The sequence below is a fragment of the Pseudopipra pipra genome, chromosome 24, assembly GCF_036250125.1.
Source record: "Pseudopipra pipra isolate bDixPip1 chromosome 24, bDixPip1.hap1, whole genome shotgun sequence".
NCBI lineage: Eukaryota > Metazoa > Chordata > Aves > Passeriformes > Pipridae > Pseudopipra > Pseudopipra pipra.
The window spans coordinates 6,067,801-6,085,057 of NC_087572.1; positions in this window are offsets into that span (position 1 = coordinate 6,067,801).

Consider the following 17,257-nt stretch of genomic DNA (forward strand, 5'->3'; position numbering starts at 1 on the left):
TAAAACACTTCATTTCTCTCCCTGGGCAAGTGGAAATTTCTTGCTAGAGCTGGTCCAGGACTCTTTGCTATCATGTTTACTGGTGTTAAGCCTGACTCTTTGCAGGTGTGTGGCTTCTTTACCATCATATGAGCTCAGAATCCATCAACTCAAACAGGAAACTCTTCTCAGAGGGGTCACACCAGGGCCAGGAGGACTCAGGAGTGAGTCCCTGTCCTAAAGGGGCTCCAAGAGACTGGAGAGGGACATCTGACAAGGGGTGGAGGGACAGGACACAGGGAATGGCTTCCCACTGCCAGAGGGCAGGGATAGATGGGATATTGGGAAGGAACTGTTCCCTATGAGGGGGCCCTGGCACAGGTTGCCCAGAGAAGCTGTGGCTGCCCCTGGAATCCCTGGAAGTGTCCAAGGCCAGGCTGGACGAGGCTTAGAACAACCTGGGCTGGTGGAAGGTGTCCCTGCCCATGGCAGGGGGTGGGACTGGATGGGCTTTAACATCCCATCCAACCAAACCAGTCTGTGATTCCAGGATTCTGGGATTTATTCCATAACATCTTCCACCCCAGCTCAGGCTGTCACCATGGACCTCAAAACACAGAGAAGGTAAACCCAGAGCTGTGTAGGACTCAAACCCCCCAAACCTGCAGTGTTCCTGCCCTGCAGTGCAGAGGGCATCACCAGCACTCTGCTGAGGACACAGCACAGCAGGGAGGGAAGGAGGAGAATCTCCTGCAAGTGCCAGCCTTGGGACTTAAATAGTGGAATCACAGAGCCATGGAATGGTTTGGGTTGTAAGGGACCTCCAAGCTCATCCAGTCCCACCCCCTGCCATGGGCAGGGACACCTTTCCCTGTCCCAGGCTGCTCTAAGCCCTGTCCAACCTGGCCTTGGGCACTTCCAGGGCTGGGGCAGCCACAGCTTCTCTGGGTGACTTCAGACACTGGACAAGTATTTGAACAAATAAATCAGCAAGCAATTAAAGAAATTAATTAAAGGCAATTAACATACCCGTGGTGGCAAGCCCTTTATTTCTGTTTAAAGCCAGCAGAGCCCAGCTGTGCACCTGCAGAGCCTCAGGGGGACCCACTGTTGCAGTGTTTGGGTGCAGAACCCAGCCTGGACAGCCAAGCTGGTATGGGCACCCCTGCCCTGCTGCAGCTCCTGGCATGGGCAGGGGGGTGCAGCCTTCCCTCAGGGTCCTGGGAAAGCTGCCTCTGGAGTGAGGGAGGTGGGGAGGTGTCCCAGCAAACTCGAGCTGCCTGTCCCTGCCTCCACAGCCAGGCCCTGGGATCGGTCTGGGCTCAGAGGAAGCTGCAGGAAAATTCTCAGACACAGAAAAATGAGCTAAACCCAGAGAAACCACAGCTCAGCTCTGCTCCCATCTCATTCCAGGGCGATGTCTGGAGGGCTCCTTTCTCCATCCCACACCCGTTTCTTGTCCTTCCCATGGGAACTGGAACTACAGAGTTTCATTTTTTGAGTGTTTTTTGGCATTTGGGATCTTCTGCAGTTCCCGGATTTGTTCTCTTCTGCTCCTTTGGCAGAAAGGATCCTTGGATTTGAATTTCAAACCCTTGGATTTGAAGCTCCGGGTCACAGCTTGATGTTCCTTGGCCACATGGCTCAGAGCTCAGCAACTCCTTGTAGGTGAATGCTGAGAAATAGTTTTGGGGAAGATCAATTAATTTTATTCTTCATGTATAATTGAAAATAGAATCTGAAAACATACGGAATGTGACAAAATCTCATTTCTCAAAGTCTATTTTAGTTTTAAAAAATCTGTTAATAATGATGTCCAAGATTTTTTTTTTTTTTTTTGTGATCAAAATACATAATTTTGGAAAAAATTACTTTATTTAACTTTTTGTACTGAGGTGATGGAGTCAGTTTTGGCATTTTACACCCAATGTTTTTCTCTAATGGGAAGATTTTTCCTTTACACTGTGTTTTGAAGGAAAAACTGAAGTGAGCTCATGGGCTCGCAGTGGCAGGATAACAGCAATTCCCTTGTGGATGGGGACTCCTTGGCTGCATCCACGACACCACTGGGCTCTTCATTCCAACAGCCTGGATCCCAGACTGGTGTTGATGTGCTGTTTGTTCCTTCTCCTCTTCTGCCACACCCCCTTTGGAGTCCACTGCCTCCTCAGCTCTAATGTCAGGTTTTCCCAGCTGGTTTTGAAGGCTGTGGAGTCTCCACTGTCACCATGGGAATCCAGAATGGCCCAGCCTGGTTCTCTGCTGTGCTCGAGCCCTTCAGCTGAGGTTCAGGAAGCCCTGGATGATCCTGGGCTCCCATCTAATTCTCCATAAATACCTGGGAGTGATCAGCAGAGGTTTGCAAAGTTCATTCCTTAGTTCTGTGAACCTTGGACTGAGGTTGTCCAGACTGGGTTGAGTTTGTTGACAAAGTCACCGAATCATTTAGGTTGGAAGGGGTCTGTAAGATCACTGAGCCCCACAGTTCCCCCAGCACTGCCAGTGTCCCACTGACCATGTCCCCAAGTGCCACATCCACACATCCTTTAAACCCCTCCAGGGAGGGTGATTCCACCACTGCCCTGGGCAGCTCTACCAGTGCTTGACCACTCTCTCAGGGAAGTTTTCCCAAATATCCAACCTGAACCTCCCCTGGAGCAACTTGAGGCTGTTTTCCCTTGTCCTGTCCCTTGTTCCCTGGGAGCAGAGCCCGATCCCCCCCCGGTTCCCCCCTCCTGTCAGGGGGTTGCAGAGCCAGAAGGTCCCCCCTGAGCCTCCTTTTCTCCAGGCTGAGCCCCCCCAGCTCCCTCAGCTGCTCCTGCTGCTCCAGCCCCTTCCCAGCTCCCTTCCCTTCCCTGGACATGCTCCAGCCCCTCTGTGTCCTTCTTGTCATGAGGGGCCCAGAACTGAACCAAGAGTTTGAGGTGGGGCCTCAGCAGTGCCCAACACTGTTCTGCCCAGCCCCAACATGCACTACCCCAGCTCCTGGGGCTGCTGACCCCAGAACAGGATTTGGCCCTTTACTGCTGCTCCTTTCACAAAGGCAAGGCCTGAACCCCTCAGGGCTGAAAAGCAAACCCAGGCTCCGGCTCCTGACTGGGGTAAAAGAAATCCCCCCCTCCCATTCCCACTGCCAGGGCAAGGCCTGGAGGGGAGCAGGACCACAAGCCTCTACAGGGAGGGGGAGTGTGGAGGCTCCAGTGTGGGACTTCTTGATTTAATGAAGGAAGAAGCAATGGCTCTATAACAGGAAAGGACTTTCACTGCCTGTTCTCCACCCGTCCACACTTTTCCCAATTTTCTGTCTGTTTGAGAGCTTGTCCCACACACCACCCTGGGCTGTGCCAGGAGCTGCTCAGTGGGTGACCAGCTGCTGTGATATTTAGTTGTCCTCAGCAGAGTGAAAATGGGAAGCAAAGATGATTTTCTTCCTCCCTTTTCACCCGTTCCCGGGGCTGCTGGAGCTCCGAGGGCCCCCCGGCCCAGCCTGGGAGGTGTCTGCAGCCAAGGCTCAGCTCTTCACCTATGCTTTCCACCTCTGTGACCTTTTCACCTCTGTTCTAAACCCACGTGCCTCCAGGCCTGCAGAGCTGCAGTGACAGAGGTTTTGTCCCCTGCAGGAACTTCAGCCAACAGTGTGAACTTGTGGGAGCAGCCCAGGAGGGGCAGGGGCACAGGGCAGCGAGCAGCTGATCCTGGCTGCAGACCATCCCTGCCAGCCTGCAGGGCCTGGCTCCTCTCTCCTGCCAGACAGGCTGGCTCTGGAGGGTGACACAGGGACTCGCTTGCCCGTGGCACCTGCCCAAAAGAATTAATCAGAGTCACTCGGCAGCTGCCTTGGAGGAGTCCCCACTGTGCCCCCTGCCAGCAGCTCCTCAGACAAAGGGACACTGTTTGGGCAATTTGCTGATGCCAAATGTGTTCATTAGCTGTCTCTCAGTATCAGAGAAGTGTCTGGAAGGGCTGGGCAGCAGCCACGGGGATGGTGCTCTCTGGCAGTGTCTGATGTCCTGACAAGGGCAGAGAAAGCCCCGGGGAGCTGCTGCACAGTGAACAGAGGAGACACAGGGAGTGCAAGGCCAGGATGATGGGACTGCTGGACTCACATCCCCCAGGCACTGAGCTTCCTTCCCTCTTGCTGCCTGGCAGCAGGAGACTCACCATGGGATGTGTCCTGCACTGTGGGATGTCCCCTGTTCCAAGGGGAAGAAACAGCAGACCCTCCCCACCTCCCCTCCCTACACAGAACCTGGGCAAGAAAAGCACCTTCTGCGCAGGGAAGGGGCAGCAGAGCAGGGCGTGTTCCTCACCTGCACCTTTTTATTCCAGTTTTCTTATCAGCCCTGGGCCCCACAGATAACTGCACCCAGCAGCCAGGCAACAGTGTCCCGGGAGTTCTGTGGTGTTCTGGGAGTTCTGGAGCCAATAAAAGCAGATAAATACAAGGATTCTCCCCAAGTGCTCGTTGCATCCAATTAGAAAGGAGGGTGTGAAGGCATCTCATGAATGCTCAGCATCAGCAGTTGTGCTTTGAAGCCTTCCCATCTTCTGCATGAATGGTTGGCTTGTGGTTGAGCAACTGGTGAAGCATCTGGAGGCCAGGACTCCCACCTCTGCTCTGGCCACATCTCTTTGTCCTCTCTGGCAAAGGAGATGGTATTTCCTTTGTCTGCCCAGGCCTTTGGGTGGGGACGGGAAGCAACCGGGATTCTTCACACAAGAAACTGTTGCTGCTCCAGTGTTTGCTTGTCAAAAAAGGTTCAAAAAAGGTGTCTCTGGGAGGGTGTGGAGGGGATAAGGGGATTAGTCACCCCAGAATAACCCAGAGGTTTGGGCAGTAGCAAAGGCACGTCCAGCTCAAGTCACAGCTGAGCTTCATTTGAAGCAGGAACTGGAATTTGCTCTTCTGTGTTTGTGATGAACGTCCCAATCACAGGCTATTCCAGAAGTGACTGATGGGAAACATTCCAGAGACCTCAGTTATACTGAGGACACATTAAACACCAACCCTCCATTTTTTCAGGGCTTCTTCTTTCTCCCTAAATAAAACTCCTGATCTCTGTCCCTGTCTTGCCCTGGTTCTCTCTGCTGTGTGCACAGACACCCCCAGGCACAGGGGTGTCCCCTCAGCTGGGGACATCCCAGGGCCAAAGGCCAGGCAGGGGTGTGATGTGCAGGCCAGGGGAGTTCTCCCTCCTGATGCTCCCTGGTGCCACAGACTCACCCAATACTTCTGATCAAAGAGTGCAGGAGCTGAACTGGCAGCAAGTTGCTATTCCTGGAAAGTGGAATTGGTGCCAATATTCGGTTCTTTAGGGAGCAAATTCCCACTTTCACATGGAAAATATGCCTCACCTGGAGAAAAATGTACAAGGGGTTTTCTGATCCCCCTGAACTTGTCCTGCTTTGCCATCTTTGAGGGCATTTTGTCTGGTGATTACACTCCAGTGTTTGGCCCTGCTGCACACCATGGTCCCCACCTCTGAGGTTCACCCGTTCATTATCCTCCCTGCCTGGATCTGGGTTCTTGGGCCCCTGGGGAGCTGTGATGTTGATCCTGCCCTTTATTTACCAGAGTTTTTGCCTCAGTGCAGCCTCCCATGTCTGCAGGGGAGCAGTGTCAAAGCAAAGGCCTTCAGCAAGCCCACCATGGCCTGTCCAACCCCAGGGATCACCGTGGAGCTGGGTGGGGACTGCAGGAAACAACCCCAGCAGGGCCCAGGCAGAGCTCTGCTCATGGGCAGGACACCAGCTCTGGGGACTGAACCCTCAGCTGGGTAGAGAGCCCAGGGACTGCAAATTTTAAGACAAGTTGGACCACCTGAGACTACTGAGAGAGTTCAGCAATAGCCCTAAATAACCCTAAAAAATAACCCTAAAATTTGCATTTTGAAAGGGATACAATTCCAGCTACCACAAAACACAAAGAGCTGCAGAAATGTATAACATCCCAACAACAATGCACATACATTATAAAATAACGAGCTGATTTAAAAGAATACAACTGAAGCCTTTAAGCAAGTCTTTGCTCCTTGCATGTTACTCCTCATTAAAGAAAGATATGTCAAAAGGCCATTGGTAATTGCTTTGTATCACTGTAGAAAATGCCAGTTCTCTGGTCACAGGCATCACTTGGGTAAAGAGCCCAAGAACTGCAAATTTCTAAGACAAGTTGGACCATCTGAGACTTCTGAGAGGTGCCAACACTGGCTGGCTCTGTCTTTAGTTCTTCACCCTTCTTTTTTTCAGGGGTCACTTATTGGCTGACAATTTTATCTTGGTCCCCACTGATCTGTTTGCCCCCTTGGAACCAGGCTCAGCAGCCCAAGGGACCTGCTGACAGATCCAGCTGTTTAAATTGGGGATGTCTCTGGGATGGCACTGCCAGGCTTTGTGAACAGTGCAGGAGTTTCCCCAGCAGCCTCCCCAAACCCTGGCAGTGGAGCTCTGGTGCCCTCTGAGCAGTGCTGGGCTCTGCCCCCACAGCACCCTGGGGCAGGACCCCAAGGGAGCAGAGAGGCCTGGGCTGAGTCCTCAGGGCAGCACATTCCTGGCTGGATCTTGGCTGCTCCACTGCCTGATGGAGGAAGGGAATTCCACAGCTCTTCCCCAGACACCCACAGCTCCAGCCCAGTTCTGCAGGGCCTCCAGGGGGGTGTTTCTGGGAAGGGCTGTGCATCTCCTGGGAAGGGCTGTGGGAAACTTGTCTGCTGGGAAAAATCTCGGGTTAGGCAACCAAAAAATGGACCTTCTAGAATGCATGGGAATCTCAGCTGAGCCCTGGGTGCTGCTCCCCAGCTTGTCCAAGCTGCTCTGAGCAGACAGTGCATGAGCAGGGTTTCCAAAATAGCTCAGCTCAGCTCAAATCAGGAGCTGGACTTTGCTGATCCTTATGGAGCCTTCCCAACTCAGGATATTTTGTGACTCTGATCCTGTGCTTGAGGAAGTTTAGTGTTAAATCCTTTGAGCCAATGTGCTTCCCAGGCAGAATGTCTTCCAGCCTTGTACAGAATACGAATCCTTTGCATTTCAGAATTTTCTCTGATCCTGTAGGAAAAGGCTGTTGGTGCCCATGGAAATAAAAACAGATTAGTTGAACAAAACCTTTATCTTGGGGCTGGGCCTGGGCAGGGTTAAGGGTTGGACTCAGTGATCCTTGTGGGTCCCTTCCAAACCAGCATATTCTGGGATTTTGGGATCCTGTGGTAAATCCCCACGTGCCCTTTAACTCCTGACAAATGCAGAGCAACACACACTTGGTATTCACTCCCAGGGAAGTTTTTTAGTGAGAACAACGTGCTCTGGGACTGTAAAAGAAATCACTCGAGTGATGTTAATGAACTGACAGCTCAGAAATTGGAGCAAACAGAGGCTGAAAATGCTCACAAGGCTGCAACAGCTCTGCACGTTGTGTCAACCCAGACAGTTAACTGGAAGGAAGAATCCAATTTATTCTGAGGCCCAACATGATGAATAAGTCATTTCCCAGGATGGGAGCAAGGAGAGCTCCTCCAAACACACTGGACAATTCAGAGAGAGCCTGTTGGCATTGAGTAATAAGTGGAGAGAAAAAAAAAAGAAGGAAAAAAAGATCAGCTTTGAGAGTGATTTTCTTGTCTCTTTTGAGCAATTTTGTTTTATCTCTACACTGAGAAGCCTGTAAGGTAGCATCTTTTGGCTTCTCTTCTTTTCCATCCAGAAAGGTGTCAGTGCTAACAGGAAATGGGCCTGAGTCACTTTATGCAGTGTGGGGGGTTTGTGTCTCCTATCAAGAGGCACTTGCAGGAATATTCTGTGAGAGGTGCCCACCAACATGCACGTGGTGCAATCAAGGTAGAGAATTTCCTTCGTGAATCCTCAGAAGGTGGACTTCTGCTTGATAAAATTTATATATTATACATATAAAATAGATAAATATATATATAAAATAGATAGATAAATAAATATATATAAAATAGATAAATATATATGTAAGATATATAAATATATATAAAAATTTTATATAAAAAATACTTTTAACCCTTAGTGCTTGTTGCCATCAAACAGGTAGGAGAGAAAATGTCCCTGCTGACTTTAAACACCCCTGATCTGTGTCTGCACTGAGGTGTTTGAACCCCTGGGGGATCCTGTGGTCCTGCCTTCTCAGGGCTCTGAGAAACAGTGACCTGCTCAAACCCCAGGGCCTGGCCCAGAGCGTGGATGAGGAGCCCACTGTCCCCCTGAGCATCACATGGGGTTTGTCACCTTCACGTTCCCCTGAGGGGTCTGACACTCCCTCTGTGCTCTCTGCATCTTCCCTGGGAGGGTGGGCAGGCCCTGGCACAGGTTGCCCAGAGAAGCTGTGGCTGCCCCAGCCCTGGAAGTGTCCAAGGCCAGGTTGGAGCAACCTGGGCTGGTGGGAGGTGTCCCTGCCCATGGCAGGGGTGGGACTGGATAAAGTTTAAGGTCTTTTCCAACCCAAATGATTCTGGGATTCCATGATCTTGGCTTGCCTCCTGCAGACAAAGGGAAATGTCCCAAATGTCCAAACACCCCTGGGCATTAGGAAGGTTTTGTCCTGGGTTGACCCTGTGCCTGAGGGTTGGGGCACCAGTCACTGGAGGGAGTGCAGAGGGAGTTCATTGAAGAGTTAATGGCAAACAAAGCCCAGCAACTCCTGGGCCAAAGCTTCACAGCTCAGACTCTGGGAGCAGAGATGGGGCTGCTGAAGAGTGACTTAGGAGAGAGAAACACAACTAACCCTGATCCATTAGAGAAACACATGGAATGGTTTGGGTTGAGAAGGACCTTAAACTTTATCCAGTTCCACCCCCTGCCATGGGCAGGGACAACTTCCATAGCCCAGGTTGCTCCAAGCCCCATCCAACCTGGCCTTGGACACTTCCAGGGATTCCAGGGGCAGCCACAGCTTCTCTGGGCACCCTGTGCCAGGGCCTGCCCACCCTCCCAGGGAAGGATTTCTTCATGTCAGAAACAACACTGGGATTCCCTCTGAACCGGGAAGCAAGTCCTGCCTTCCCCAGACCCTTACCAGGGCAGCTGCACATCCCACAGGGCAGGAGCTGCCTCCACAGGGTGCCTGGGACCTGCTGAGTCCTTTCTTCAGCTTCCCAGCCAGGCAGAGCCTGTGCCAGCCCAGCAGGGCAGGCTGCCCGTGCCCAGCACACCTCAGACATGATTTGAATGACTTGATCTTTTTCGTGTCACAGAATTTATGCCAACCAGCTTTTTGATGCCATTACTGTCTCTTCTGCTTCCCATCATGCCTGGAAATATCAAAGCAACCAGAAGTGCAGTGAGGAGCAGAGTGGGCATGAACCAGGGCTTGTTAAAGCACAGAGAGCTTCCCCTGCGTGGGGAAGGTGGGTGAGCTCCCAGTTCAGCTCCTCTGCAGCCTTAGCCTGTTTCACACCCGTGAAAAGGAAATACTGAGTAATACCCAGGGCCAAAGTGATGTTCATTCCCTGATGTTTATCCTTCCTGCTGCTCCTGCACACCTTGGTGTTCAAGCCTGGGAGAGAACACCCCACTGTGAGCACCGACAGGGACCCCTGGCAGCACCCACTGTGCACAGACACGGTCACTCACACACTCAGGGGTGTTTTCACCAGATCCACCCTAAAAACTCAGTTTTCTGGGGCAAAACAAGCTTCAGTTCCTGTCTCTGTGGTGCTCCTCACCTCTGGTCATGCAATGAGAGCAAGAGCTGCTTTGATCTTTATCCCCTTCCCCCTTTATTGTCCTTCAGCCACACCAGCACTGCACTTATTGATTGATTATATAAAGCACCCTCAGCTTCAGGCATTATCTGTCCCCATTCTATTTTTAAAGCCAACCTGATCTTTATGGCTGATTTCTTGAACTCTCTGCTGTCAGACACGTGTGCATTTTGCAATTTGCATCGGGAGCTAAAGCCATTAACCCCCCTCCTGATGATCTCACAATTAACACTGAGGCACTCTGGGCAATATTTCACTCTCAGCTCACATCAGACACATGGGGCTGTTTTTCCCCACACCAGAATTAAACACACTGAGCACATCAGCTGCTGGCAGCTCTCAGCAGCACCAAAGGGTTTAAAATAGGCATGGATATTTTTAAGCATTAGTACCAGCAATCTTTCAGGATGAAATATTTTTTCCTGCACAAATGTAGGATCCTCCTGTAGGAACTTCCTACATGGAGCAGATTAGACTCCAAAGGAAGGACTTTTGCTGGAGGTCTCATGTAACAGGCTGCAAAATATCATTAGTCTTTAAAATAATGTGTAATAATGTCCTAATACAAAAGAGATTGTCACCAAGAATATGTGACACAGCTCTGGATGGCCATGAGATGGATAAAGGAGAATTAATTACCAGTTGGTCCTTGAGTGGATTCCAGTAACAGTTGATAAACTCACAGTGAGGGCATTGGCTTTTTTAAATAGATACAGAAGGCTGAAAATTCAATTAGGAAGTTCTCTAAGAGGAGTTCACTGAACCCACCAAACCCCACAACTTCTCAGTCAAGAGTTTCTTAGTCAGGTGTTTCTTTTTGCAGAAACACTCATTTTGTCATTGGCATGGAGAAACCCGCACCCAGAGGCAGAGTAGATATTACTGATGAACTAAGGAGAAATAACAAGGAATATCTGTGGCATGATTTATATATTTTAAAAAAAAATCAATGTCAAAGGAAGGTAAAAACAGTGGGAGAAGAAGCAATGCTTGAGCCAAAAGCCAGAAATATATTCAGGTTTCAAAAGCATCTTCAGAATCAAGGAATGGAAAAGGTTGACATCATTGACACAATTTGTAGGAAACAAACATTGAAATTGCACTTTTTTTTTTTTTTTCTCTTCAGATAATCAAAGTTTTCAGGTGCAATTTTTGGTCTAACAAGCCAAGAACTACTCTGGCAAAGTTATTTCCCCAGGAAACACAAACCAAGAGAAAGCCCCAGAAACAGCCAAGGAATTCCTGACCCATTTGCACATCAGACACTTAGTGTGGAGTCACCATCCCTGGAAGTGTTCAAAACTGAGTGGATGTGGCTCTTTAGGGCAGGGTTAAGGGGTGACTGTGGTGGTGGGGCTGGGTTGGGGGTTGGATCTTAAAGGTCTTTTCAACCTTATCAAGTGATTCCAGAAAGAGGCTTGAGAAAGCTCCTTGAAAATCAGGATTGATTGGGTCACAAAGGGTGGGTGCCTTCAACTGTGGGGAAACAACTTCCCAGGAGAGGAATCAGGTGTGAAAGTGGAAATAAGGGAAATGCAAATGAGCAGGAAACAAAGATTGTCAGGAATTGCTGAGCACGTGTGGATGAGGAGATTCCAGCAGCAATCCTGCAGGAAAGGCAGGGAAAGGCCCAGGAAGTGAAAGGGGTGTAATATGACTGCAAAGACACTCCACCTAAAGAGGAAAGAATGGAGGGGGGGCAGAGAGGGGGGAGAAAAGTCAACCTTCAGGGCAGCTGGAAGGTCATGGCTGGAGACACATCCCAGTGTCACAACCCAACCCTGGGGGGACAGGGCAGGGAGAGCCCCCCAGACCCCCCTGGGCAGGGCAGGGCAGGGCAGGGCAGGGCAGGGCAGGGCAGGGCAGGGCAGGGCAGGGCAGGTGTGTCCTGCAGGGCTGGATCAGCTTTGCTTGATTCAGGCTCCTCCATTTGCATTCCATCTAATTTCCCATTTATTGACAAACTTCACCACCCAGTCAGGGGAAGTTCTCATGGAATCCCAGACTGGTTTGGGCTGGAAGGGACCTTAAAGATCATCCACTTCCACCTTCCACCAGCCCAGGATGCTCCAAGATCCATCCAGCCTGGCCTTGGAAAGTTCTGCTCTTTCTCCCTGCCTGTTGTGTTTGAATCCTCCTGTCCTGGGGAGCTGGGAATGAAGGGGCAGAGTGTGGGTGTGCAGGGGAAGTGGGGAAGAAAAGTCAGTCTCAAAAGTGCCCTATTTGGGGAGGTGGGTGGGGAAATAGATTCATTTTCAGGAAGGAACAGTGTTTATGTCTGGCATTACAGGAATATTTACAGGGAAAACTCGTAAGAGAGATGTCATTTAGAGCTCTTGGTTCATACTGCCATTTTCACTCTGCACCAATCTGAAACAACAAAAAAAACCCAAACAACAACATCAAAACAAAAGCCAACAACAGAAAAGGCAGAATTCCTCTCTTTCTAAGAAGGGCATTGTCAGAAGCTGGCACCTCACCCAGGGCTTTTAGAAACCCCATCATGATGTGTCTCCGGTTGAGTCATGGGAACAGTCTTAACCAGCTGCATCACTTTGTCCCCAGTCACAGAATCACAAAATATGCTGAGTTCTCTCTAGTATTGAATAGAAATCAGGGAAAAACTGTTCCTGAGTCCCTGTGGTCCCATCTGACATGGCCTGTTAGTGGTTTTGTGATCCCCTGACTCCCATTCTCACTTGCCCAGTGGCTCAGTGGGAGAGCTGGAGGGAACGGAGGGAAAACCCTCCTGGATCCAGCCCGGCTGTCCTGGCAAACAATGCCCTTGTCAGTGAGTCTGCACAGAGCTTGGGTGCACAAGCAGGGGAAGACAGTCCTTTAGGAGCAGAACAATTGCCTTTGTCTGCAGGGTGTCATCATTTGCCAGCAATATTTACAGCTGGAGAATGGGTGGGTTTGCACTGTGGGTTTGGTTGCAACATCATGTGCATCAAAAATATAAATAGATGGAGGGATGAGAGCAGATATGGATGAGTGCAGCAGGGACTGCTGAGGGATGGATTTAGAGCTGGGAGAGCCCCTGGAGGCAGACATGGCAGAGTGTCACAGGATCAGGAACATTGGAAAAGACCTCCAAGGTCATCAAGTCCAACCTTGGACCAAATCCCACCATGTCACTGAAATATATCACAAAGTGCCAAATCTACTCATTCTTTGAACACTTCCAGAGATGGTGACTCCACCACAGCCTGTTCTAAAGCTTAACCACTCTTCCAGGGAACAAATTTTCCCTAATATCCAACCTAAACCTCCCCTGGTGGGCTCACAGGAGGCCCTCACACGTGGGAGACAAGGTGATGTTTTCATTCTCATTTCTCTGAGTGGTCTTTTTCAATTATTAAAATCTCTTGATCCTATTTGGAGACCACACTCTGATGCTGGAGAATTCCTCTCCTGAGCGAGCATGGAGTTGGCAGAGCCTGGTCCCAGTGTCCCCTCCTGCTGCTGCTGGAGCAGAATCATAGAATCATAGAATCATAGAGTCATAGAATCATAGAATCATAGAGTCATAGAATCATAGAATCATAGAATCACAGAATCATAGAATCACAGAATCATAGAATCACAGAATCATAGAATCATAGAGTCATAGAATCATAGAATCACAGAATCATAGAATCATAGAATCACAGAATCATAGAATCACAGAATCACAGAATCATAGAGTCATAGAATCACAGAATCACAGAATCATAAAATCACAGAATCACAGAATCACAGAATCACAGAATCATAGAATCATAGAATCACAGAATCATAGAAACATAGAATCATAGAATCATAGAATCACAGAATCATAGAATCATAGAATCATAGAACCAGCCGGGTTGGAAGGGACCTCTGAGATCAAGTCCAACCCTTGATCCAACCCCACCGTGGTTCCCAGCCCATGGCACTGATGCCACATCCAGTCTTATCTTAAAAACCTCCAGGGATGGAGAATCCACCCCCTCCCTGGGCAGCCCATTCCAATGGCTGAGCACCCCCTCTGTAAAGAATTTCTTCCCAATATCCAACCTAACCCTCCCCTGGCACAGCTGAAGACCCAGCCCTCTTGTCTTGCTGAGAGTTGCCTGGGAAAAGAGACCAACCCCCCCCAGCTCCCCCCTCCTGGCAGGGAGTTGCAGAGAGTGAGGAGGTCTCCCCTGAGCCTCCTCTTCTCCAGGCTGAACAGCCCCAGCTCCCTCAGCCTCTCCTCACAGCACTTGTGCTCAAAGCTGGAGCAGGATGAGCAGGATGAGCAGGATGAGCCCTGGCAGCTCCCACCCGCTGAGGAGGCTTTGGGGTCTGCAGGCTGGGCAGGCTGGGCCCCTGCCAGGCTCAACTGCCCTCTTGGGGCACCTTCTGCTGAGCTGCCAGGTCAAATTTCGGTGAGACACAGGGATGTGAGTGCAGGAGGGAGCCTTGTCTGTAGGACCAGCTCCTCAGGGAGCAGGGTTTGGGATCTCCAGGCCTGCTGCCCATCTGTTGGATAGGAACAACTCCCCCAGAGAGCAAGGACAGGCACCTCCCCGGAGCAGAGGCAGGAGCAGCTCTGGGCACACGTGTTCCTGCAGCAGCACCCAGTCCTGCTGCAGTGGGGAAGGTGCCCACGAGCCAGAGGCTGGCAGGGAGCAGCACTAATGCCCGGGAATGTGGTGCTGTAGCCAGGAGGGAAGGTGCAGCAGCATTAGTTCAGTGAGAAGGTATGATTAAGTCACAGGGTTTTATGAGAAATGAGGGGTTGAGTCACGGCCGTGAGTGAAACATCTGAGCAGGGCAGAGACAGCAGGGCCTGGGCTCTGCAGAGAGGGAAAGGGGAACTGGAGCTGGAAAGGTGCCTGAGCTGAGGGTTGTGAAGATGCTGAAGGGTCTGGAGGGGCCATGAGGAGCAGCTGAGGGCACTTGGTGTGTGCAGCTGGGGCAGAGCAGGCTGAGGGCAGAGCTCAGGGGGGGCTGCAGCTCCTCCCCAGGGGCAGCTCCGATCTCTGCTCTGGGGGAGCAGGGACAGCAGCCAGGGAACGGCTGGAGCTGTGTCAGGGCAGGCTCAGGTTGGATCTCAGGCAAAGGTTCTTCCCCCAGAGGCTGGTTGGGCACTGCCCAGGCTCCCCAGGGCAGTGGGCACAGCCCCAAGGCTGCCAGAGCTGCAGGAGGGTTTGGACAATGCTCTGAGGGACAGGGTGGGATTGTTGGGGTGTCTGTGCAGGGCCAGGGGTTGGATGGATGATCCTTGGGGGTCCCTTCCAACCCAGGATATTCTGTGATTCTGTGATTCTAAGCTCAGGTACCAAGACAAAGCCCAGCTACGGGAGATCAAGAGCTTTGAGGACACCTGTGAGCTCAGCACTGCTGTTCCCTGTCGCTCCAGCCCCGCTGCTGGTTCTGCTTCAACATCTGCAAAAGAAAAAGAGTTTCATAGTCCATGGACAATAACTGCCAAAGGTGGCTCCCCAATGACTTAATGCTCCAGACTGTCCTTCCTCCATGTCCTGAAGGAACATTCCAGTGCCCCACAAGCCGTGTGCTGCTGCCACACTGACACCGTTGTGTGGTTATGGTTCTAATCATTAACCAGCCAGTCCCTCACCCCAGCTGAGCACAGTTCCCATCCTTTAGCTCAGGATCTCAACCCTCTCCAGCCCACAGGTTGAAGTGCTGGGCAGGGAACGTGCTGTGGGCCCGGCTGGATTTGGGTTTTGCTGCCAATCTGGGGTTTAAGTGCTGGCAAATTCGGCGTGTTCATAATCCTGTGGTTACGTGTAACAGCACAGGATCTTGTGAGCAACAGCTGGGAAACTATTACTTAACTTGAAACCAAGGTTAGGAAGTGTTTCTAAAAAGTCTCGCTCAGCCAGAAGAAATGGGATCACCTGTGGCAGCCTGTGGTCCTCGGGATTTTTCTGTAAAAACAAGGCATTTCTGGCAGTGGCTGCTCAGCCTCACTGGTCCCTCATTCCCAGTGTTTCCCAGCTTTGATTCTTAGCTCCCAGCAGCTGGAAATTTGAACTACAGAGTCATCTGCTCTAATGCATCACCACCACACCAACCAACATCTTGAAAAGACCAAGATCTGGGCTTTGCTGGCAGCTGAACCTCCCCACATGGAAGATGTCACTGGAAAGTGCCTCATGGTTACTGCAAAAAATAAATCTTTTACAAATCTGCCCCGGGAGTGTTGATTTGAAACAACTGATGTTGGTTGCAGTTTCAAAGCCCCATGACACAAGATCTTAATAGTCTTGGGATCCCTCCAGCATTGTTGGGCAACTGATTCAGCACAGTCTTATACAAACTGGGGTATGGTTGTGGGTGAGAACCCTGGCACGGGAATCAAACCCCTGGCCACGCTGAACCCTTGGCACAGGCAATCCCTAAGGGAGCTCGGGGGCCACAGGGGGGGCAGAATCAGTGCAGGGGAACCTTCCTGTGTGAGAGACACTCCAAAGACCTGGAGGTCAGGTGAAATTGTAGAGCAGAATGTGTGTAATAGGTGAAAGAAAGAGAAAAACATAAAAGGAGGGGAGCAGCCCCCTGAAAACAGGCACAAATTGGAGCTTGTCCCCTGTTTTGTTGGGTTTATTTTCCCTGGAATGATCTCACCACAGTTGGACAAATAAACCCTCTCTGCTGCAGAGGTGACCCTCTGTCTGCCCCTCCCTGCCCTCCTCCAGGGTGGGTTTTCCATCAGCACTGATGCCTGGGGGGCCTCTTCAATCAGAGAGGCAAACAAGTTACACAACCCCACTGGTGAGCAGAGGATTCCAGGGACAGCCCCAGAGGCATCCAAGGCCTGTGTGCTGGGTGATTAAATGGGAAGGAATCACTCTGTGGGCACAGGGAGGCACCTGCTCCTTCTGGGCCACTTCCCTCTGGGTCTCAAGGTTTAGTTCAGGTGACAGCAATGTTAGTTTTGTGAGACAGAGAACCTGTGTGAGGTCACCCGTGAGGCCGAGGCCAGCAGGGGCTGGGAGAGGTCTCCAGTATCCTGGGGCAGCAGCTTGAGGGAGCTGAGATCCCTCTGTGCTGTTCTTGTGGCTGTTTCTGGTTAAGGAGAGTGTTTGTGGTTTGCCCTTTGCTCTGGCAGGGTGTGGGAGGAGGAGGAGGTTCCCTTCCTCCCACAGAAGGGGGTCTCTCCCCTTTTCCAGAGGCCCTGCAGGACAGAGGTGAATCCTCTTGTCTTGCACATCCCAGAGCAAAGATGAGGTCAGGGAAGAGCCTCCCTTCCTTTCCCATGTCTGGGATCATCTCTGGGGCAGGTACCAAAGTGTGACAGGACCTGGCTTCTTCAGCCACAACATCCACGTCCCACCAAGGCTCCTTGGTGGAGCAGAGGAAGCAGAGGGAGCCCCTGTTGTGCTGAAGGACAGTACTTGAGATGTCACCTTTCTGAGAGCCAACTTATTGAGTTGTGGCTTATTTATATGGTGGAAAATGTTTGTAGGAGAGATACAGGATGAGATCTTTGCAGCTGAACCACTGGGGAGCCAAGTGAGCCTCCCTGGAGCTCCTCACAAAGGGCAGTTGGCCGGTCAGAGGGTTATTTTCTGTCTCAGAGGTTG